Source organism: Cervus elaphus, chromosome 4 (genome assembly GCF_910594005.1).
Source record: "Cervus elaphus chromosome 4, mCerEla1.1, whole genome shotgun sequence".
In the NCBI taxonomy this organism is placed as follows: domain Eukaryota; kingdom Metazoa; phylum Chordata; class Mammalia; order Artiodactyla; family Cervidae; genus Cervus; species Cervus elaphus.
In genome coordinates this window covers 58,311,789-58,335,833 of record NC_057818.1, presented here as the reverse complement: position 1 = coordinate 58,335,833, position 24,045 = coordinate 58,311,789, and the positions used below count along the sequence as shown (strand labels likewise).

Below are 24,045 nucleotides of genomic sequence, written 5' to 3'. Positions count from 1 at the left end.
AACTCATAGTTATTATTGAACTTTATGCACTTTACAGATTTTACAGGTTTAATAGATTAGTAAGCAGAGAAAACAATCTTTTTGCCTATTTTTGAACTATAGAACTTTCTAACAGTTTTTTATTTTTTTAACCTTGAATGAGCCATATAAATAATTTTAGATAAAAAATATTGCTCTTCAAAATGGTTTGGAATATTTGATCAAATATTCAGAAAATGGTAGAGCTTGGGATTTACTTCAATGGATCTGAGCTCAATTTTATGTAAAAAGAATTAAGTCAACACAGAGACCTGACTGAGCGACTGAACTGAACTGAACACAGAGACCACTCTAATGGATGTTTTACCAGTTGAGGTAACTGGCAAAAATATCAAAAACAGAAAAAATGTCATATACTGTTAACATTTTCATGCACACAACCATACACTATTTGGGAGAAAAATTATTCATGTTTATAAAATCAGGAGTAGATTTCTGTGCTTAAATCTTATAATTTATTTGTGGCAATAATCTATATTTTTAAAATACATTACAGTGCAAGAACACAAAGACATAAAATAAATTAGAGCTCTTGGTTCTGAATCTTTTATTCCTTTGAAAATCTCTATCATGTGTGTTGAATCATATTTTAGATTTAACAGTTAAACATACATAAGTAATAACATTCTTGTAAATATTGTAGAAAACACAAAGATGTGATAAGAATTCTGTCTGGAAAATGAGCACAGAGTATATTATTAACGGAAATGATCAGACCTGGGCTTGAGTGATGAAAACCTCCATTCCCCAAAAGCAAGAACCTTACTAAACACAGGTGAGTGTTCATTTTCCAAAGCAAACAGAACTAAGAAGGTGTGGTTTGCTACATTAATTTTGTCAGCTTATACACATCCCTCACTAAATCTTTCAAAAATCCATTTTAATGACAGAAAGCAAGAACATCCCAGTTGCAGTATCACAGAAGCACCTGAACCAGAAAACGTGAGGTGTAATGGGATAAATGTTAGCAGTGATCTGAATCCTGAAAAATACCAGTTTTATGCAAAATTCTCTTCTTACATAACTTCCATGTTCTGTATCCTAAGGCTACACTTAAGAGTGAGTCCTTCCTGCCAATGTGGAGAACACTCTCTCATACTTTTCTCCTTCTTTCCCCCAAACTTCCTGTGGAACTCTGGACCACTGGGGTAATTCTGTTCATAAAGGACAATTTCTTAATCCTGTTCTAAATGTCTGAAGTTGCGTATACAAGTAAATTCATCACTAATTTCCCCTACTTCTCTAAGATCCCAAGACTGAACCACATGCCAATGGGAATCTCCGAACCTATGCCTCCCCATGTTTATTTCTCACAAAGGGAATATTCTCACTAGTTGAAAGTCACTAATTCAGGTTGAGAATTCATCATGCTCTATAGAAAGCCAGAATTCATCATGCTCCCTACAGACAAGGGAGACAAGGTTCTGGGACACAAGGGAGAAGTGGCCTAAAGAGCCGGTCCTCACTATGGTAAGAAAAGGAAAAAATAAGAAGTTGATAACAAACGCCCCAGGCAGAAAACTTAGAAGCCGAGAACTAAAGGTTTGCAGGTTCCCTCAGTCCAGGCATTTCAGGAGGAAAAGCAGACACAGACCCAGACCCAGGACAGGACATGTACCTGAGAAGCTGCCATCTCCTCCTCTTCTTCCTCCTGCTCTGCGTCTTCTCTGGGGATGTTATGCAGCGAACGTATCTCTGCATCTTGAGAAAATACCTTCAAAGGCATCCGCACAGCTCTTTAACCTGCAACTACTTCACCACTACAGACAGAAGGACCTTGAAAAGCTGAAAAGACTCACCTCTCCTGTCCTCTGTCTCAGGAGAGATTCAGGAACAATCACTTCCTACCTGGAGACCAGTCTGTGAACTAATTTCTTGATTGTTCTCTCCCCATAGAGAGCTCCTAACCCTCTGCTCACACAGATGATGTGAGTTGACTTCCCGGTCCAAATCCAGCTAGACCAACCCTGCGGCCTCTTCTTGGACTGAAACCGGGCCTCAGCTCTCACAAATGCACCAGGAGCCGCGTCCTTATCCCGGGCCTCCCCTTAGAATCCCCTGGAGCACTTCCTACACACCACACTGATGCTCCCACAGGACCGAGAGCACTCTGTGGGGAGGGCACCGGGGAGGCTATCCCTTAACACTGGTCATGTGATATTGATAGCAAACCAGGTTGAAACCACTTAAAAGATTCTTTCTGAACCACTTCAGTGAATATGAGCCCCTCGAGGTCAGGTCCCCACCCTAAGAAGTTATGAATCTGCAGGTCTGAAGTGGGGCCATGAAATGAGTCTTTAGCAAATTCTGTTTGTTCTGATGCTTCTCCCCCAAGACCCACACTCAGGAGCCCTGAGCTTCAGCCCTCACACTCAGCACACCTGGAGACCTCTCAGGAGAGGACGGTTTAGGGCAGGAATTTCTTAGGTCAAGGTTAGGACCAAGCAGAGAAAGTTCCAGTACTTGGTGTTCAGGCCTTTATAAGACACCCTGGGTGAAGTGCTGTGGGCTCCCCAGGCTGAGTGTGGATGGGTCTATTCAAACCAAGGGGAGCAGGAATCTGGTGAGCACTGTGAGGGTGGCATTGAAGTGGGGAGCCTGTGAAGTAGAACCTGGGGTTCAGCAAGACTGCTGATCACAAGGTGGGTGGTTGTCTAGAGCAGGTGCTCACAGGACTGGCTGGCGTGAGTTCAAGGACCTGCAGATGCTGCTCCCCAGACAGATGCTGAGGCAGCAACAGCATGGAGCAGTTCAGGGGAGCACTCAACAGTACTCTGTATAATCCTTATTGGAACCATCACAATGTCCCAGCAGTTACAGAGAGGAGGGAAAGTACAAAGGAGAAATGATGGGAAATATCCAATTATTTGAGGCGTAAAGGCAGTAAGGAAACTAATTGTTACAGATATCATCCCTCTGTGCTAACAAAGAGTTTATTGTTAGGTATTCTTCCCTGCAACCTTAAATCGGTAGGTTGACACTTCATTCATTACATTCCGGCTTTATCACAAGAAACCATCAGTTTTATTAACATGTACTATCACACATAGAAAGAATAAAACCTTTTCCAATCCACTGTGTAACTGATTAAATACAGATTACAAGCATAAACAACGATATTCATTCCTCTGATACAATGATCTCAGAACTGTGATTTCTACGGTTACAAAATGGAGGCTAATCATTTACAAATGAAACAAGATGTACACTAATTACATGACTTTTCTGAGAAGGGTTTCCATACATTTCTAGGGTATCAGAGGTATCTTTATTTGAAACATGTCAACTAATATTCATGACATCTGTTGATATTATAAAGCTACATCAAGAGTTCAGTGAACTGTCAGTGTATTTTCCTTAAAATGCAAGTGACATAACTATTGAAAATGTGCATCTTACTTTAATATGTGGAATTACTCCCTGGACACTTACTTCATGGTGACCTATAGGGATGTTTGACAAGAATGACTAACACCTCCATTTAAATGTTCAGTGTACATGCTACATCACTGTGTCCTTAATCTCCTAATGGAGAATAAATATAAATGACTTCTTTCTAGGATAGATGGCCTTCTCTCATCTTTGAGTAGCAATCATCAAAAATGTAACTTTGCATACACACTAAAAATGAAGCATAGCAGCATGGAGTAATTTGAGAGTTCAATAACATATCTTGGTTTTCAAATAATCACAAATCGTGTCAATATAAGCAAAGATATATTGCTAATAATTGTACATTTCTAAATACCAACCCTTCATCTTGTGATCCATACTAACATATCAATTTTCTATGTTTTAACTATGGATTACTATCTACAATACTTCTCCTGAAGAGAACTTCAAAAAACAGGATTGATGAAATGCTTTCTAGTGTGCAGGCTTCCCTGAAAGCTCAGTTGGTAAAGAATCCACCTCCCACTCCAGTATTCTGGCCTGGAGAATTCCATGGACACAGTCCCTGGGGTTGCAGAGTTGGACACAACTGAGCAACTTTCACTTTTTCTAGTGTGCAATATCTGGTATTTATTTAGATTTAACTTTCTTTAAATACTTTTCTACATTGTTTTATGTCATTTCTTATCTTTCTTAAATAAACCGTCCTGTATTTTCTGAAGTGTATGTTTAGGACAAACCTCTTCCATCACTTATTTTATTACTAGAGTTTCTCTCCAGTATGTGCTTTCTGATGTTTAGTAAGGTGAGAGCTCTGGTTAAAGCCTTTGCCACTTTCCTTACATTTATAAGGTTTTTCTTCCAGTATGAATTCTCTGATGTTGAGTAAGATGTGAGTTCTTGATAAAGGCTTTCCACATTCTTTACATTTGTAAGGTTTCTCTCCGTTATGAATTCGCTGGTGTTGAATAAGACTTGAGTGGTGACCGAAGGCTTTTCCGCATTCTTTACATTTATAAGGTTTCTCTGCAGTATGAATTCTCTGATGGTAAGTAAGACCTGAGTGCTTGCTAAAGTCTTTGCCACAATCCTTACATTTATAAGTCCTCTCCCCAGTATGAATTCACTGGCGTTGAGTAAGAGTTGAGTTCTGACTAAAGGATTTCCCACATTCTGTACATTTATAAGGTTTCTCTCCAGTATGAATTCTCTGATGGTAAGTAGGACCTGAGCACTGGTTAAATTCTTTGCCACAATCCTTACATTTATAAGGCTTCTCTCCAGTATGAATTCGCTGGTGTTTAGTAAGAGTTGAGTAGTGACTGAAGGCTTTTCTACATTCTTTACATTTATAAGATTTCTCTCCAGTATGGATTACTTGCTGTTTAGTAAGACATGAGTGCTGTCTAAATGCTTTGCCACAATCCTTACATTTATAAGGCTTGTCTCCAGTATGAATTTTCTGATGGTAAGTGAGACCTGAGCACTGGTTAAATTCTTTGCCACAATCCTTACATTTATAAGGATTACATTTATAAGAGAATTTATTCATTCTCTCCAGTATGAATTCTCTGGTGCTGAGTAAGATTTGACTTCTGATTAAAGGCTTTGCCACACTTTGTACATTTATATGTACCTATAAAAGGTTTCCATCTTGAATGAATTTTCCTGTGTCTACTTAGACTGGATGAGTTAGTAAAGGCTTTCTCACATTTCTTACACTTGTAACTTTTCTGCGGATCCTGAATATTCTGCTGTTGAGTAAGATTTGAAGACTGATTAGAACTATCACTATATTCACAATTATAAGTCTTCTCTCCTATATGTGTACTCTTCTTTAGTGGAAGACCTGATGCTTGATAAAAGATATTCCTACATGTACTATTTTTAGAATCCTTGTCTGAAGATTGAGGTCCCTGATGTTTCATAGGGTTAGAGTCTTGTTCAATTTTAGATCCAGTTTCATTGCATGAATAGCTTCTCACTCCATCGTAAATATTCTTGTAATTATTGGGGGTAGAGCTCTTACTTAAGGCCTGATTCGTGTTGTTACATGTGAGAAGTTGTTCCATATTAACCATATCATGATGTGTATTGAACAATGATGGTGGGTTTAACACTTTCCCATTATTATCAACATTACACACTTTGGAACAGAGAGAAACTTTCTGTTGGTGGAAGAATAATGACCCCTTGCTCACAGATCCCTCAAATTGATTATATTGTGAGTTTTCCCCATCATTTTTAAATTTCTGGTTTTCAGACGTGCTTGAATGTGTGTGTAATTGAAGCCTGTCTTCAGAGTGGTTTGAATGAGTATTTGCAGTAGAGACTGGATGACTTTCCAGATTTTCCACATTCACCTTCAGAGAACGTGTATGTTTCAAAAAATGATAACCCCATAGCTCGGGAGAGAGAGACAAAGGGAAGAAGGAAGAAGCCTTTGGCTCCTCTTTTTATCTGTTTCTCTGCCCCTGGGTCTGTCTTATGTAAATCTTATGTAAACAAAGAAAAAAAGTTGTTTGTTTTACCTGAGGTTCTCACTCCAGTCCTCAGACCTTCCTTTGTTCTATTTTCGCGGGCTTTCCCTTCCAGGTCTTTTAGCCACCTCCATTTTGGACTCTTTTTCCCTGCTCTAACTACCTAATATTGTGTTTTAACTAGTAAGTCTTAGCATTACAGAGGACAGTATCTCTTAGTTTTCTTTTTATTTCTGAGCATTTTCTGAAAAATTCTCGATCACTGAGCTTATTCAATATATAAGGGCATTTTCTAACTCCTAAAGAGCTGAAATTGCATCCCCATGTAAACTCATCATGGCATTTCCCCTAGTTCCCTAAGATCCCAACACCGAACCACATCCCAATAGGAATCTCGGATACCAGTGTCTCTCCGTGTTTCTGTCTCACAAAGGGAATATATTCACCAGTTGAAAGTCGCTAATTCATGTTGAGAATTCATCATGCTCCATAGAAAGCCAGGATACAGACAAGGGAGACAAGATTCTGGGACTCAAGGAAGAAGTGGTCTAAAGAGCCAGGCTTCACTAAGATAAGAAGAAAAGGAAAAAAATAAAGAACTTGATAACAAACACGCAGGCAGAAAAGTTAGAAGCAGAGAACTAAAGGTTTGCAAGTTCTCAGTCCAGGCATTTCAGGAAGAAAAGCAGACACAGCCCCAGACCCGGGACAGAACACGTACCTGAGAAGCTGACATTTCCTCCTTCCTCCTGCTCTGCGTCTTCTCTGGGGATGTTACGTCACAAACTCACATCTGCATCTTGAGAAAATACCTTCAAAGACATCCATGCAGCTCTTTAACCTGCAACTGCTGCAGGGAAAGAGAAGAAAAAGTTTTCCTGTTTCCCTCACCCTTTTCTGAGCTCCTTCTCGACTTTCTGTGTTCCCAATCTGTAGTGGGGAATCAAGACTAACCTGATAATGCTAATCACATCCTGGTGCTCTACACTATTTGCAGATCGTCTGGGCTAGTTCTTCTCCTTCCTTTTCGAGTTACAGAGAACAGTTCACGAGAGACAGTGGACCCTGCTTCTCTACTACCTGACCCACCCTAGGAAGGTTGTGAAAGAAATGTAAGAGGAAGACCCGCATTCAGAGCCCTGAGGGGAAACCTCACACCTGAGACCTCAGGAAGGGAGGGTTTAGGGAGGGAACTTCTAGAAACAAAGAAGGTCAACCTGATTCCCTGGGGAGGGGCTCTTTCTAGGATGGGTGTGGTGGTCCAGAGCCTGCCTGTACCCTTGGGGGCTGGGAGGGGAGAGGTGAGTGAGTGGGGGGAATCACCTGGGGGTCTTGGGTTCCTGCCAGGCTTTACTTGCAGAATTCTTCCCAAAGGTCTCCCCTGTCCTTAGTTTTTTTCAGCCCCCTCTGCAGCCTGGGGACACAGGTTTTCACAAAATGATTTGCTTTCTGACCACCTCTCTGCAGGCGTGGCACCTGCAACTTCAGAGACCAGGAGCCTGGAGGCATTTCCATCCCCAATTTCTTGGAGAGGAAACCAGGGGCAGCAGGAGGCCTGGCGAGATGCAGTCCAGGGCGACTGAGCGACTGAACCGAACTGAAGTGAGCAGGACACGCTAGGTTCACAGTGCGTTTGGGCGGAGCCAAACGCCACTGAAAATGATGCCCTGAATGCTATCTGATGACCAACCAAGGAAGTAATGTTCGGTGTTCTGATAAGTTGCATTAAACATGATTTAACACCTGAGAATGTTGCTGCTCTACTTCCTGTGTGTGTTTTTCTAGGTTTTATGAATCAACTGCTCCAGTTCATTGTCTCCTCCATTTAGAGAGCTCTATTTTCCCACATCTTTAAAGCATAATGACCAAGGAAAAATTAAAGATAGAAGCATATTCATCTTTCTCATATTATATATTCTAAAAAATATTCAGTCTGCATTCACCAATACCAAGTTTGTAGAAGATTTATTTCACAGTAGAATTCAGAATAAAGTATAGACATTTCCCATATACCTCTTGTTCCCACATGTGGACAATCTCCCTACTTAGCTTTCCCCACCAGAGTGAGCATTTGTTACCACTGATGAATCTACATGGGCAGTAAATAGATCAACTCTCTAGTCTACCCCTGTGTTCCTCTTTTAGGAATGTGCACTCCATACCTCTAGATAAATGTTTAGTAACATGTGTCAATCATGACAGTTTAACACAAATTATTTCATGGTCTGGAAAGTTCTCTAGACTGAGGATATTCATAGTCCCTCCTTCGAAACCCACAGTAATCATGGACCTTTTCAATCTCTTCTATATTTCTTACTAGATTCCCAGGTGACTGAGTGGTAAGGAATCTGCCTGCCGATGCAGGACATCCAGGTGATGCAGGTTCAACCCTTGGGTCACGAATATCCCCTGGAGGAAGAGATGGCAACCCACTCCAGTATCCTTTCCTGGGAAATCTATGGACAGAGGTGAGCCTGGCAGGCTACAGCCCCTGGGATCACAGATACTCAGACACAACTGAGCACATATGAACATTTACCTACACCAAAAAGCCATATTGTAAAAATCCTACTTTCTGTAGCATTTTCAAATGGGCTTCTTTCACTTAGTAATGAAGGAGGAAACAGAGAGAGCTGGACTCTGTCTTAGGCCAGGCTGTGAGCATTAGGCTACACGCATGGTCACCCTCCCAGTGGACTCTTTACTTTGCGCCCCGGTGTCTGTAGAAATGGCACACCAAAGGAAAATCAGATCCCACCCCGCCCCACACCCCCCCCCCGCCCCCAAAGCCTCAGTACTTGTACTAGGACTCTGTTGCCTAAAACAATATGTTAATTATCTCTGTAACAGAAGAAAGTGGTAAATTCCATTCTGTTTATTGGGATATGACCACAGGACTGTTGATAAATATCCACTGTTTATTTAGTCATGTGACACATGAATCCTGGGTTAACTTTGATCGTATCTCTCTTTTACCTTCTCCAGACTAGTTTCAAGGAATTTGGAGAGCTGGGTTTGAGCAAGTACACTTAGGGTATATAAAGTTTTCACAAAAACTGTTCGGGGTCCTTGGCTAAGAGGAGACTCTGCCTTGGCCCCACCGGTATAATAAACTGCACTCCACTGCACTGCATTGTCCTTCTGAGTCAGTTTGTTTTCCAGAGCACATGGCTACAGCTATAAAATGTATGGAATGTATTTTATGCCTTGAAAGCTTAACATGCAAAAGCTTAAGAACTACCTCTGCGCCTATATTCCTGCTCAGTAAATAAGTTCATCAATACCATATTTTAAATTCCATACATATCTGTTAAGGCAATATTTGCACAAATATAGAGATCAGACATGGACACAGCAGGAGAAGAAGAGGGGGACCAATTGAAAGGGTACCACTGACATATATACACCACCATGAGGAAAACGTTGGAGAAGACTCTTGAGAGTCCCTTGGACTGCAAGGAGATCCAACCAGTCCATCCGAAAGGAAATCAGTCCTGATATTCATTGGAAGGACTGATGTTGAAGCTGAAACTTCAATACTTTGGCCATCTGATGTGAAGGACTGACTCATTTGAAGAGAGCTTGACGCTGGGACAGATTGAAAGGGGGAGGAGAAGGGGCCGACAGACGATGAGGTGGTTGGATGGCATCACTGACTCAATGGACATGAGTTTGATCAAGCTCCAGGAGTTGGTAATGGACAGGGAGACCTGGCGTGCAGCACTCCATGGGGTCGGAAAGAGTCAGAGACGACTGAGCAACTGAATTGAACTGATGATTAAAATAGGTAGCTGGTGGGAAGCTGCTGTTTACCACAGGGAGCGCAGCTTGGTGCTCTGTGCTGAGAAGAGGGGTGAAACGGAGACCACGGGAGGGAGGGCCAAGAGGGAGAAGATTTACGTATACTTCCGGCTGATTGATGATGTCATACAACACAAACTAACACAATATTGTAAAGCAATTATATTCCAATAAATAAATAAATATATATATGTCTCAAAAGGAAAAAAAGCTAAACAGACTGGTCACCCGGTGGTGGAGAATCCATCTGAGACTGCAAGGAACAAGGGCTTCATGCCTGGTCCAGGAATACTCCACATGCTGTGGGGAGACTAACCCTGTGCCCCACAGCTGCTGAGGCTGGGCGGGGCAGCTTGCTCTTTTCCATGGGAAGGAGGCAAAAGAAAGATGCTCACCACCGCTAAAGAATAAGAAATGCAGAACAAAGCTACAGGGATGTATCAAGGCATGCCAGCCAGAAGAACAATGAGCAAAAAGCTCACTAAGAATATCATAAACGCTGAAGGGGCTTGGAGATCAGGGAAGCTCCTACATTGCTGGAGGGAATGTAAGCTGGTGCAGTCACGTGGGAGGACCGTGTGGAAGTTCCTTAAAAAACATAACCGACTGACATTTAAGGAAATGAATTCCATGAAAAGTAGACAAAACAGATTAATCCACAAATTGACAAGTTTTATAGTTTCTAATAAATCATCTGCAATTCTGAAATGACCAGCTTTGATCTAGCATTTTTAAATTCTCTAAGTTAAACATGTAAGAATACACATACACTCACATATTCTTTCTTGGGTTTCTCACTGCTAACATGTTTATTTCAGATATTTATATCTTGTATTTAATGTGTTACATAAATCATATTATGTATATATCTTCAGATATTTATATATTGCATTCAAAGTATGTGAAAGCCATGAGAAAACAGCTCCTTTAAGCCTTACAAGACACATGTGCTAAGAATGATACAGGGTAAGATTTTATAAATCTTGGTTCAGAATTTTCCCATCATGGCTGTTGATTATTCTTTTTGTGACTTTGTTAAACTTACATTTGCTTAAATGAGCCCCTGAAAAGTTTTAACTAACAGGAGAACAAAGGACAATTGCAGCAGGTGAGTTTATGACTCTAGGTCCTCAGAGAATTCACAGCAAGCCTTGAGGGCCCCTGAGGAAGGTCAAGGCTAGAACCAGGCAGAGAAACTTCCAGTACTTGAGGTTCAGACCTAACCCTGGGTGAAGTGCTGTGGGTCCCACAGGCTGAGTGTGGAGGGGTCCATTCAAAGAAAGTCGAGCAGGATTCTGGTGAGCTCTGAGGGTATCACTGAAGGGGAGCCTGTGCAGTAGACCCTGGGGTTCAGCAAGACTGCTGGTCCCAAGGAAGGGGTCATCTAGGGCAGGTGCTCACAGGACTGGCTGGTGTGAGTTCAAGGACCTGCAGGCTGCCTGATCCCCAGACAGATGCTGAGGCAGCAACAGCATGGAGCAGTTCAGGGGAGCTCTCAACAGTACTCTGTATGATCCTTCTTATTAGAACCACCACGATGTCCAAGTAGATAAAAATGAAAGAGGAGATACAACATAGAAATGGTGGGAAACATATTAAGTTATGAGAGGTTTAATGGCAGGAAGGAACTAATTTCTACAGATGTCATCCCCCTGTGCTTCAAATAGTTTATCATTACGTTACCTTTCCTGCAACCTTAAATAGGTGGGAGAGGTTAATGCTGGTGGTGCGTTAACCCTTCATTCATTCCACATCAATTGCCACACTGAAAAACCATTCACTTTTATTAAGATACATTAATTTTGCACAGGTGGAACAAAACCTTTTCCAATTGTTGTTTGATCCTTGATTAAAATACACATTACAAGCTTCTAAAAACTGTCCTGTTTCTTTGATGAAATGATCTGAGAATGTGATTTATATGGTTTACAAAATGGAGGCTAATTTAGTAAACATGGATGGACATTAATTATATTAATATGACTTTTCCAGAGTTTTCTACACTTACATCAGAGAGAAGAGGTGTCTTTACTTCAACCCTGCCAGATAATATGCATGATTTCTCTATGTTGCTGTTATAAAAATACCTTAGATTTTCATGAACTATCCTTGTTTTATGCTTAAAAAGCAACTGACATAATTATTGAAAACTTAAAGCAAACTTCTGTCTTACTTTGAATTATTCCCTGATCACTTACATCATGGTGACCACAGAGGTGTTTGACATCAGTGACAAATACTTCCATTCAGAGGTTTAGTGTGTATATAACATGACTGTGTTCTTAATCTTATAAATTGGAGAATAAATGTAAATGATTCCCACTTCATATAGAAGGGCTTCTCTTACCATTGCGCAACAACCATCAAAAACATAAGTTCATATATACAGTAGAAACAAATCACAGCATGTAGTAATTTGAGAGTTGAAATACATTCCTTTTCGTTCCTTAATAATCTCAAATAACATTAACATAAACAAGGATACATTAATAATAATTATACCTCTGCAAATATCCACCCCTTCATCTTGTGATGCATACTAACATATCAATTTTGTATGTGTTTTACTTATGGAATACTTGCTACAGTGTTTCTGCTTCGAGTAATTCAACAAAAGTGGTACTAATGAAATGCTTTCTAGTATGAATTGTCTGGTACTGAGTTACGTTTGATTAAGCAGTTTTCTACATTTTTCTATTTCATTCATGTACCTTTCCAAAGAAAACTCTGGTTTTTTTCAAAATTGTATATTTAGGACCAAATTTTTTTTTTTATCACTGATTCATTTCTAGGCTTTCTCGGCAGTATGTATTCTCTGATTGTGAGTGAGGTGATGGCTGTGATGAAATTCTCGGCCACATTCCTTACATTTCTAACATTTCTCTGCAGTATGAACTCTCTGATGTCGAGAAAGACCTGAATTGTGGGAAAAGGATTTGCCACAGTCTGTACATTTATAAGGCCTTTCCCCGGTATGGATTCGCTGATGTTGAGTTAAATTTGAAGTGTGCTTAAAAGCCTTGCCACATGCTGTACATTTATAAGGTCTTTCCCCGGTATGGATTCGCTGATGTTGAGTTAAATTTGAACTGTGCTTAAAAGCCTTGCCACATGCTGTACATTTATAAGGTCTCTCCCCAGTATGGATTCGTTGATGTCGAGTAAGAAGTGAATAACGGATAAAGGCTTTGCAACATGCTGTACATTTATAAGGTGTCTCCCCAGAATGGATTCGTTGATGTCGAGTAAGAAGTGAAAAATGGATAAAGGCTTTGCCACAGTCTGTACATTTATAAGGTCTCTCCCTAGTGTGAATTTGCTGATGTTGAGTAACACATGAACAGCAGATAAAGACTTTCTCACATTCTGTACATTTGTATAGTTTCTTCCCAGCATGGATTCGCAGATGTTCAGTTAAATAGGAACTCTGATTGAAGGTTTGGCCACATGCTATACATTTGAAATATTTTCTTCCTGTATGAATTTTCCTATGTCTACTTCGATTTGGTGAGTTACTAAAGACTTTTCCACATGTATTACACTTGCAATGTTTCTGCTTAGTCTGAATATTCTGCTGTTGAATAAGTTTTGGAGACTGGTTAAAAACTTTACCATAATCATAACAATTATAAGTCTTCTCTCCAACATTCATATTCTTATAAGTATTAATAGTAAGATTTGAGCTTTGATAAAATATATTCCTACACTTATGATGTTTAGAATTGTTGTCTGAAAATTGATGTCCCTGTTGTTTCATGAGATATGAGTCTTGGTCAACATTATGCCCAGTTTCATTGCATGAAGAGCTTCTCATTCTATCAGGTATACTCTTGTATTTGTTGGGGGTAGAGCTCCTGCTTACGGCATTCCTCATTTTGTTACACTTGGAAAGTTGTTCAACACTAATTATACCTCCATATGTATTGACCAATGATGGTTGAATAAGGTCTCTCCCATTATTTTCAACATTACAGATTTTGCAACAAGGAGAAAATAGTTGCTGGTTGAAGAAGAATAAACCCTTGTTAAACGATCCCTCAAATTGATTGTATTGGGGATTTTCCCCCTCATTTTTAACTTTCTCATTTCCAGACATGTTTGAATGTATATTTAATAGACACCTATGCTCAGAGTATAGGTTTGAATGAGTATTTGCAGTAGAGACTAGATGACTTTCCAGATTTTCCTCATTTCCCTTCAGAGAACATGTATGTTTCAAGAGATGATGTGGATTTTTCCTGACAAATATCCACTTATCTGCAGATGTTGATGACTGAAAGTGGTCACCTGAAATTGGTTTTTCCTTATTTGATTCACATCCTTGATTTCTTTTGATGGGAATGTTTACTTTATGGGAAACAGAACCAACTTGGTTGTGTCCATCATAACATGCTCTCCGCTCTTTATATGCCCTCATAGATTCCCAGTCGTTGGTTAAATGTAAATTTGCAAGGTGAAATCTTTCATATATTCCTAGCTTTGCTGTTGGGAGTAAATCTTCTAAGCCTGGCTTTTGGGTCCTCAAACCCTGGGTGTCGTGAGAAGACACAGCTGAAAGATACCAAATGATAAGTTATTTTACTTACTATTCTTGGGGAATATAGTTTACAATTTACATAAAATTGGCATACACTTGGCTAGATTAAGCCTAAAACCGAGATAGAAGGAGTCAAGATGGCAGAGGATTCGGAAGACGTGGAGTTCATCCCTCTCCACAAAAGCATCAAGAATACATCTTGAAGTGGAAAACTTCTCACAGAGCCCTGAGGAACACGGGCAGAGGAACTTGGACACCTAAAAGGACAAGAAAGAGTCCTGCTGAGCCAGGTAGGACAAGGGAGAGATGGAGGAAAGGGAAGAGGAAAAGAAGCCGGATGGGACCTGCAAAACCCTGGGGGGATCTGAAGAGAGGAGAGGTCTCCACATCCAGGGAAGCCCCTCACTGAGGGGAGCTCAGTAGGGACAGAAGGGGAGCCTCGTTCTCTGTGGGAATAGAACACGGCAACCAGCGTGCAGGACAGAGTGAGACGTGCACGCAGGATATTGACCCCTGCCGTGCCCACCCAGACTGAGAGGGTGTCCTCCGCTGCAGACAAGGGCTGGGTGCTGGAACGCGGGGTTCGGAGAGCAGAACCAGGCAGAGGACTGCGGTTGGCCATGAGGAGACATCCTGAGTGGACGGGGGGGACGGAGGAGCTCTGCATATGGGATGCTTGTGGAAGAAGCCTGAACCCCTAGGAAAGCAGAGTGGCGTTGTTGAGTGATGCCTGAAGGGAAGAACCTCCTTGCAGCCTCTCTGCCCCTGTGCCTGTCCCTGCCTCTCCAGGCACTAGGAATGGCTCCCACCTAGGTGGGTGATCTCACGACCCCGACAGCTGCTTCCTCCTCCCCAGCCACCTCCCCACCAGGGTAGGCTCATGGGCTCCAGGGGCGCCTTCAGAGCACACACCTGTGGGTGGTCCCAATGTACAGGTGGTGCTGAAACCACAGCTGAACCCCAAGGCCCTGCCACTAAGCAAGAAGAGCTGAGATCTCTCCTTGCAACTGTACAAACCATGGTGTTCCACCCCACAACTGGTTTGGTAAACTCAGCCCCAACAGAACATCTGGATGGAAATGAGGCTCTGGCAATCAAGACCAGTCTGGCTTTAGCAACTGTAGACGTTGTAGGCATGCACATGAGGCATTTGGGCCAGGTCACAGTCTACATTGCCCCCATAGCACCGCAGCGGGTCCAGCTCCACAATGAATATACACCTGGGATATAACCACAGATGATCTCTGCTGGTGACCTGGTGAAAACAACATCTGAGAGACACCAGGGTCAAGTGCCAGCATACCCATGGTTCAGGTGGGGCCAAGATCAATGGCAACACAGGGTCACACGAGAGGTCGCACAGCACATGAAAGATGACTCGCAGAGCACTCTCCGAGGAGAACATCCCCAGAGGAGCAACACTCAGTGGCTTCCCTCCCAGTGGGTGTGCTCCAGTCCCACTAGATCAGAAGCACCACAGACCAGAGCAGAGCTAATTTCAGATCTGTGGCCTTTGATCCACCAATCAGGAAACAGTCCCCACACGGACAGTAACAGCCACAGAGGAAAGGCGAAGCGGCCCTCAGGATCCGGTCAGGCTCTGGTCACAATAGTAACAATCAACCCCCTCTCAAGGGCATAAGGGCACAAGTCTCTGGACCACCTCACCCACCAGGGAGCAGACACCAGAGCAAGAGGAACTAGGATCTGCAGCCTGCAGAAGAGAGACCACAAACACAGAACATTGGACAAGATGAGATGACAGAGGAGTATGGTGCAGAGAAGAAGTCAAGATAGAAACCTGCAGGAACAATGAAGCGAGTAGCAGTTGAGCAGTGTAATGAGTAATTTTTGCTTTAAGTAATCAAATTTACAAACAAAACGTTTTCACAAATGCTAATGCCTACTTATTATTTAACCCACTTACCACTCATGTTGTTATCTGAGCATGTTCTAATAGAATCTAAAATAGTAAATGCTATTGACCTTGAACTAATCAGAAATAGATGGCATAAACGATGAAGTCCTGGGATGGTTCATAACAAACAAGATAGATTTAATAAGGTAAGAATTCTTAACAATCAAATGAGAAGTGAGACTTGAAAAATATGGTGAGAACACAGGGAACTGTACTCAATGCTCTGTGGTGACCTAGATGGGAAGGAAATCTCCTCAAGAAGGGAAATGTGTATATGCATCACTTATCTTTCTGTATAGCAAAAGTAACATAACATTGTAAAATAGCATTATTGGAACAGAAAAATTTGTTCTTAAAGATTTCTCTATATAATCTATAAGTTTAATAGTGAAGAAAAATCAGAAAAAAAGCACTGTGGGAAATGTTCTAAACTCCCATGTCAATAATTTGTTTAAAAACTCTGTGAGTTAAATAAATATATTAAAGCATTTTAGCATTAATGAACTGGGACAAATATACTTAACACATTTAATGTTAGTTCATATAAAAAAAGAGAAACTGTAACATAAAATTCAGATTTGCATTTTCTCATTTTAGTGAGGTGTCTTATGTGAAGAAGTACTTCATAGGGTCTGTACTCCATCTCAGGCCTGTCTGTGCTGATCGTGCTTGGCCACCTCTCCAGTGGACTCTGAACTCTCTGCTTAGTGCCTGTGGGAACGACAATGGAAGGATAAGACCCGCTCTGGACAGGGGAACCTTGAAGATCATATCCAGGTTCCTCATCACCTAAGAGAAAACAGACATTAATCACCCCTGCTTCCGGATACTATCTATCAGAATGTAAGCACAGGTTAACGGTTATTAACTGGTTGGTATGCAACCGTGGGCTTATTGACTATTAACTATTTGAACACAGAACATGTGAATGATGGGGTTATTGTGATTGTATTTACCCTTCCTTTGTAAGCATCAAGGGATTGGGGTGGTGGGTTTGGACACGTCCACATGGGGTATAAAAGATTTTCACAAATGCTGGTCAGGGCCCTTGGCTAAGAGGAGACTCTGCCTTGGGCCCGCCGGTGTAATAAACTGCACTCCACTATCTGCATTGTCCTTCTGAGTGAGTCTGTTTCCCTGAAAGCGTGGCTATCACATTTGGTGCATTGGCCGTGAAGCTCCTCACTTTGAGGAGACAGGTCTCATTTGAGGCCACCCGGAGGCTTGGTGGCTTGAATCACCTAGAGGGGGAAAGGCGCCTCGCCCCTCCGGAAGGATTCTCCTTTTCAACGCCCGGACCTTTCACGTCAGCAGGTAGTGGACGGCAGCAGGGGAACTGAGCGCTCAGGTGAGGAGGAACCCACCCAGCAGGGTGGAAGAGGGGGCCTGATCACCCCTCTGGAGGGACTAGAAGGAGTGGGGACCCACAGGAGCCTAGAATAGGCAGGCGGCGATTGCTTGGTACACAGGTTGACGAGCAGGCTAGGGTTTAGGAAGGAAATTTGTGATGGTCATTTAGGAGGTGTGTCCATGCCGTCTCGGGGAAAATTATTACCAAGCGATCGCCAGGGGTTAGGATAGGAAACTGGTCCTTGTATGCTCATATTCTGCCCTCCCCCAGGAGGTATCCTGTCTGCTGTGAAATTCTTGACCCTCTCGGAATTGTTAGGCTAGAAGGAGGGTGATACAGAAGTGAGTATGAATTGGCTTTTCCGGAGATGGCCTGGGTCATGGGATATTTAACCCATCTGTGTTTTCATTCGCACCTGATCAAGCCCACCAAGGCAGAATGGACTTTAAGGGAGAAACAGTCTTGGACTGTGTGATGTTCTGGTTCACCTGTGCTGACCGGCAGGTGAAGACACGCCGATCCCCCTTCTCCCTCTGGGGTCTGGCAGGTAAGGCTCTCCTCACCCCAATTAAGAAGGAGGCAGAATGGCAATTTAAGTGTCACTGAGTGGAAATATGAGAAGTACATAGGGTACTGAGAAGTTCATAGACAGAACGAAAATGAAAAGTCCAAGAAGGTCTGAGAAGGTAAGCAAGATGGGGGGAAGTGAATCTAAGGTAACTGTATTGGAGTGAAAATTTTAAAGGGATTAGGAGGAGACTATGGGGTGAAGATGAAGCCTAACTGCCTCCACATACTCTGTGAGGTCGAATGGCCCCCTATGGGAGCAGGATGGCCACCAGAGAATAATACCGTGAACTTAAAAATAGTGGAAGCAATCTACACAGTAGTCACAGGAGAGCCAGGACACCTGGATCAATATTCATCTATTGACTCATGGCTAGGGTTAGCTTGAGACCCTCCTACTTGGACAAGGTTCTGTATCCAGAAGGGAAAGGGAAAAATATGAAGGGCACAAAAATTGACTGATGATAAAAAAGGAAATTCTACAGGATTTGGACGGGGATGACCTGACCCCTCCCCCATGCTGGATAATGACACGCTTGCCTCGCAGTGCTTCACCAGGACCGGAGGCCGCCTTAATGCCCGATCCAGGGCCAGGTGAAGTTTCTGCAACAGCCGCTGCTCCTCAGCCAGCTTTCCCAGAGTCGTAGAGCCGCCGTTTGGGCAGGATCCGATCCCGGTGACAGAAGCGTCTGGCAAACACTTCCAGGATCCGGCTCCAACCGAACCGACCAAGCCATACCCGCCTCTACCGGGTGGTACTGACAAGAGGGGGAGGGAGACATTGGAATTAAGCAGAGACCGCGCTCTTCCAGAGAGTTGGAGGGAAAGAAAGAGAACAGACAAGAGACTTACAGTGCAAGCTGCTGCTCTGGGAAAGCCTATCTCGGGCCCTCCAGAAAACCTCATCTGCCCCAGGGACAGGACAGTCCTTCAGCCAGTCCCAAGGGAGGCCCTGGGCCCGTTACAGCCAAACCAGTGTGCCCGGTGCCGAGGTTTTGGCCACTGGAAGAATGAATACCCTAAGGCAAGGAAGGAGAGGAAGGTCCCACAGTTGTGGGGCTTGCTGACTTGGAAATTAACTAGGGCTGCCAGGGCTCAGAGATATCAGGTCCCTGAGAGCCCATGGTGACCTTAAGAGTGGGGGACCAAAACATTGACTTCATGGTGGATACAGGAGCAGAACTGTCAGTAGTAACAAAACCTGTGGCACCTCTGTCCCAAAAGACTACCGCTGTTACTGGGGTATTGGAAGAAGAGATGATTAAACAATTTTGCCAGCCCAGAAAATGTCAGATGGGGGGGGGGGGGGGGGCAAAAAGTGGTTCATGAATTCCTCTACATTCCTGAGTGCCTAGTACCCCTTTTGGGAAGAGACTTGCTCTCCAAACTAGGAGCACAAGTGACTTTCTCCCCTGAGGAGAGGCCCACCTTCTGGACAGACTCTATGACTTATTTGCCCTCTCTCAATACCAACCCAAGATGAGAGGAGGTTGCATGAGCCTCTGAAGGCAGAACCGGGTGGGCCAGAAGAGCATGAGGGAGCTAACTCAATTATTCCCTGAGGTCTGGGCGGAAGACAACCCCCCCTCCCCCCAGGCTGGCTAAACATCACGCCTCAGTGATAATGGAACTCAAACCAGGCACCATGCTGGTTAGAGAGCGCCAGTACCCGCTATGGATGGAGGCCTGAACCGGCATATTGCCCCACATCAATAGATTGAAACAAGCAGGCATTCTACTAGAGTGCCAGTCAGCTTGGAATACGCCAATCCTGCCAGTCAAAAGGGAAGGAGGACAGGACTATAGGCCTGTACAAGATCTCAGGCTAGTCAACCAGGCTACTGTGACTTTACACCCCACTGTTCCAAACCCCTATACCTTACTTAGCCTCCTCGCACCGAGGACTAAAGTTTATACTTGTCTAGATCTCAAGGATGCTTTCTTCTGCATATGCCTCGACCCAGCGTCACAGCCCATCTTTGTCTTTGAATGGGAAGATCCAGTCGGGAGCACCAAACAACAGCTCATCTGGACTCCCCCAAAAGGGGTTAAAAACTTCCCAGCCATCTTTCGGGAAGCCTTGGCTTCTGACCTGGACTCATTCCATCCGGAAGAGTATGGATGTTGGCCCTACAGTACAGGGATGACCTGCTGCTGGCGGCCTGAGACCAAGGAAAAATGCTGGAAAGGGACAAAAGCACTGCTCCAGCTGTTGATGGAAGCAGGTTACCCGGTGTCAAAGAAGAAGGCACAGATCTACAAAGAGGAGGTAAGGTATCTGGGGTTTGTTTTAAAGAAGCGCTCAAGGTTCCAGACCCTAATTGGGTCCTATATACTGATGGCACTAGCCTGACAAAACAAGGACAATGGCTGTCAGGTTAGCCAAAGCGGAAGGGCCATCAAGACTGAAAAGGGATGGTGGGAATTGCCAAGTGGTAAATTATTGGTACTGGAGGAGCTGACACACAGTCTGGTAAGCCAGATACACCAGGCGATCCACCTAGGCCATGCTGCTTGCTCACAAGTGAATGCTGCCTCTCGGGGATTCAGACAAAATCCTCCGGGTATTCAGCTGAAAGGCACACTGCCCCTTGAACACCTGGGAATGGACTTCATTGAAATGAAACCTCACCGACACTACCATTATCTGCTAGTCATGGTATGTACGTTCCCGAGATAGACAAAAGCTTTTCCTACCTGGACTGAAAGAACATCAGAAGTAGCCCGGTGCCTGCTTAGGGAAATGGTTCCCAGATTTGGATTTCCTACCAGCATTGGGTCAGGCAATGGCCCGGCCTTTGTAGCTGATTTAGTACAACAAGTAAGCAAAACTTTAAACATCAAATGGAAACTGCACACTGCATATAGGCCCAGAGTTCTGAGATGGTGGAATGAGCCAACTGGACACTTAGACTCTCCAAGTGGATCAGAGAGACTAACTGCTCCTGGGTGGACTTGCTTCCGATGGCTCTGCTCAGACTCAGGATGACCCCACAGTCCCAAGGCTATTCTCCACACGAAATTGTGTATGGGAGGCCTCCTCCCATAATAATACAGGTGTCAACAAATTTGCCTCAGGTAAGGCGGGATAGGATTTCACAGCAGATGGAACTGGGTAAGGTAATAAATTGGGTAACTAAGTTTGTACAAGAAAGGGTGCCGTTCCCCCTTGGGGAACAGATTCATGAGTTTACACTTGGTGACCAAGTATGGGTCAAAGATTGGAAACATGATTTGCTAGCCCCTTGGTGAAAGGGCCCTTATGTTATTCTAACTACCCCTACTGCAGTTAAAGTTGCAGGTATTGTCCCTTGATCCATCATACGAGGGTGAAGAGAGCATACCACGCATACCCAGAAAACACTGAGTGGACTGCACAGAGGGACCCCACTGACCCTCGAGAGACTAAGACCATCCTTAAGAAGAAGGAAAAGATCCCGGATGAGCCCCTTCAGGATGAAGCCGCACAATCAACTCCTGCTGTTTGGCCTCATCAACGTGATTTTGAATGTAACTTCTGTCTCAACTCAGGACAATGTTTACACCTCATGGGCACATTCCTAAAAGGACTTCCAGAACACCTACAACTTCTGGGTATGTAGGACTATGCCTCTGTCTGTGAAGGATGGACTTCCTTGGTGGGTGTCACCGCGCCGCCAGGCAGATTTTAAACCACTCTGCTCTTTTCTGGGATGACAAAGAGACTTTCCTCTCTCTTGTCAATCATTACCTCTCCTTGCTCTCTTGGTGTAAGACCTACAGTCAATAGACTCGGGTCATGGGGTTACATTTGATAAAAATGCCAGTGTAGCAAAAGCCTAGCCTACAACAAGCCCCAGTAAATCTACCTTATTTACATGCTAGATGGACAAGATCTGTTGCAATGGTATGAGTATATTGCTGCCTTTTTCGTACCCTCTGTAGGGACAACAAATATATTATGATTAAAGTAGAGGCCTTGACTAATTTCACAAACAGGCCCTCCTAGGTAGAACAGAAGCCATCCAAGCCTTAAATGAAGAGCAAGTCTAAATGAGAAAAGCAGTAATTCATAATAAAATGGCTTTGGACATACTCACAGCTGCTCAAGGAGGGGCCTGTGCTATAATTAAGGTTGAATATTGTGTATACATTCCTGACTTATCTGACAATGTATCGACTACTTTAGATGTCATGAAAAACCACGTAAAAGCAATGTCAAATGAGAACATTCCTTTATGGACTTCGGTCCTATCTTGGGTGAAGAGTGATTGGTGGAAAACTATATTTACCATTGTTATAGTTGCTTTGATAGTTCTGCTTTGTGGACCCTGAATTTTACAATGTATTATGAACTTTGTAATCCAAAGGTTGATGTCATTCTCCCTAATTTGCAGCTGGAGAGCCAGGGTGCAATATATCCCTATGAATGATGCTCATAATATGAGTTAAGAGCATAAAGAGGGGGGAAATGAAGAAGGAATTCATAGGGCCTGGACTCCATCTCAGGCCTGTCTGTGCTGATCGTGCTCGGCCACCTCTCCAGTGGACTCTGAACTCTCTGCTTAGTGCCTGTGGGAACGACAATGGAAGGATAAGACCCTCTCTGGACAGGGGAACCTTGAAGATCATATCCAGGTTCCTCATCACCTAAGAGAAAACAGACACTAATCACACCTGCCTTCGGACACTATCAGAATGAAAGCACAGGCTTATCGGTTATTAACTGGTTGGAATGTAACCGTGGGCTTATTGATTATTAACTGTTTGAACACATAATATGTGAATGATGGGGTTATTGTGATTTTATTTACCCTTCATTTGAAAGCATCAAGGGATTGGGCTGGTGGGTTTGGACACGTACACATGGGGTATAAAAGATCTTCACAAATGCTGGTCGGGGCCCTTGGCTAAGAGGAGACTCTGCCTTGGGCCCACCGGTGTAATAAACTGCACTCCACTATCTGCATTGTCCTTCTGAGTGAGTTTGTTTCCCGGAAAGCGTGGCTATAACAATGCAGTGAAGAAAGAATTTGATTATGAAATTTCTTTTTTTTTCCTTTTTTTCGGTCTCAGTGCGTTCTCAGAACACGCTCCATCACCTAGTTCCCAGAACTCAGATTGCGCAGTGGTCACGTCATCATTGACCAGGGCTCGCAGGGTGGCAGGGGCCACCCTAACCACACCCAAACCTCAGCCTAACTGCCTCCCCCTAACCTCCCAGCCCCCGAGTCCCTGGCCCCATTTCGCCTGACACGTTTTCATAATCCTCTCAGGCTCCGGGCTGGCAGCGCCGCCAGTCACAGGGCCCAATCATATAAGGAAAATACTGCAGCCTCATCCGGGGCTGCATCGTGGACCTGGGGGCGCCCTGTCCCCTACGCCACTCGCTAAACCCAGACCTGCAAACCTCCCGGCCCTGCTTCGCGCACCCGGACCTCCCGGGCGAGTCCAGACGCCTCGGCCTCCCCCCCCCCCTGGGCTGTTCTGATTATGAAATTTCTAAGGTCATATGTGTAGTTTCCAGTGCACTGGAAATTATATGGTAGAAAACAAAAAACATCTGTCCCCAGTATGCCTACAAGTTTGGCAATTTTTTCACAGCTCCACCCACACACTTCTAACTAGAGACAGAATCAGCACTTTTAAAAGGGCTTAATATAGTTACTCAGAAATATGCACAGATTTTCTAAAACCTCCCCAAAATGGACGAGTTATCAGGTCATGCAGGTTGCTCCAGGCCAAGACAAATATTTTGGTTCTAACTGTGAATGTGAAAATTAATCACTGGAGAAAAAATACACAAATGATAAAAAGAATCAGGAATGGGTCAGGAGATGATGATCTATGATTGTGACAGAAATAAACCTAGGCTAATCCAAAATCGTCTCCACTGAAGCAGATCTTCTCAAACCACACGACAAAGTCTGATTTCCTTCACAATGCTTGTTCCTCTCACCCGAGTTTTCTGCTTCAAGCA

General features: G+C 43.4%; 2 protein-coding genes and 2 non-coding genes across 4 annotated transcripts in view; 1 reads left to right on the top strand and 3 right to left on the bottom strand.

Annotated features, from left to right (window-relative positions):
• LOC122692444 (thymosin beta-4-like) overlaps positions 1-24,045 on the bottom strand; it is a 567,005-nt gene that overhangs the window by 427,671 nt on the left and 115,289 nt on the right. The window lies entirely within an intron of this gene.
• The window catches only part of LOC122692415 (zinc finger protein 345-like), a 564,572-nt gene that overhangs the window by 468,531 nt on the left and 71,996 nt on the right, over positions 1-24,045 (top strand). The gene's annotated exons all lie outside the window — the stretch shown is intronic.
• On the bottom strand, positions 23,133-23,215 carry LOC122692964. The gene has a single exon (XR_006340771.1).
• LOC122692981 lies at positions 23,291-23,432 on the bottom strand. Its single transcript, XR_006340788.1, has one exon.